Here is a 1,313-nt window from a genome sequence, read left to right on the forward strand (position 1 = left end):
CAGCCCCTCTTTCTCCCTACTCCAGTGTACCCAGCTGCTCCATCTGTCCACATCATCGTCTCTGTCTCCATTTCTGGTGTTGCTGCTTCTCTGGGTAGGGTTCCACACTCTGCTTTTTTCACTTGATAGTCCCAGGGACCTCTGCTCCTGAACTGCAAAATCAATCAGTCCCCTCCTTTTGTTACAAAACAACAAAAACATCTACTTTTACACTTCTGACCCTCACAGTCAGTCCTGATAGCAATTATTCACTTTTGTACCACAAGAGTCTTATCCCCATCTCCTTTCATTAGCCCCATCCCAACAGATTGGAAACTATTCAGTGGAGATTCTACCTTCCCCTGTCCCATCTGGAACTAGGCTCCCTGTTGAAAGCTTGTAAGCTAGTCACTTATTGACTATAGGTCCCCAATTTTTGGATAGCCAATGTTTAAGTTGCCTATCCCTGTCAACCCTGTGTACCAAGGGGGTGGGAGTGAGCCTTGCTGTAAAGGTTTGTTCCCTTTTTTGAGCTACTACATCCATAAGTATAGGTAAAGTTCATCAAATTGTAGTGGCTTACTCTTTTTTCCCCCTCTTCTTTCTTCTTATAGTCAAGTTCTGATCATCCAGCTATTGAAGCCAGTACTATCTGCAAGTATGGGTGTTCTTGTGCATCTCCCCTCACTTCATATCAGCTGGATGCTTCACTCTCCACTCTAGACCTCTGTGGCCATGTCATTGCCTCTGAGCCAAGGAGTCCCCAGGTCTTGCCATACTGTTGATCAACCAGGTTTCCATCCAGGTACACAGGAGTCTATACTTAGCTCCCAACTTAATTGCTGTTTTCCCCATACTTCCCCTTATTGGAGACCAACATGTTCACTAGTCAGACCACCCTGGAACGGAGTTTGCACTGAGGGGACCCGACTGCTTGCCTTGATGGCTCCCAGGTGCACAGCTTGCTTGTACTTGTAGTAAACAATCAGACTGCTGTTATTGTTTTTTATTTTTCCTGCCAGTCATTCTTTCATGAAGTATCTGCTGTTCTTCAAGCCTTTCCATGCTGGTCTACTGTTCCTTTCAGGTGGAAATTTCCCACCTCTGATGATTCTGGGTGGGTGGGATTCAGGATTCCACCTATGGTCTTATGCAATACAAAGGCTCCTCAGGAAACCTCTTTCAATGGGCAACTTCTAACCCCCCTGTAAGATATTCCAATCAGTTATATGTTGGGGTCTGACCTCTACATAGTTGTGTTGTTCACGAGTGTTTGGTTCACGAGGAGGGGAGATCCAGCGGCGATAGGGATAGCGAAAGAATACACAGACAAA

Source organism: Chrysochloris asiatica, unplaced genomic scaffold (genome assembly GCF_000296735.1).
Source record: "Chrysochloris asiatica unplaced genomic scaffold, ChrAsi1.0 scaffold00447, whole genome shotgun sequence".
NCBI classification, from domain to species: Eukaryota; Metazoa; Chordata; class Mammalia; order Afrosoricida; family Chrysochloridae; genus Chrysochloris; species Chrysochloris asiatica.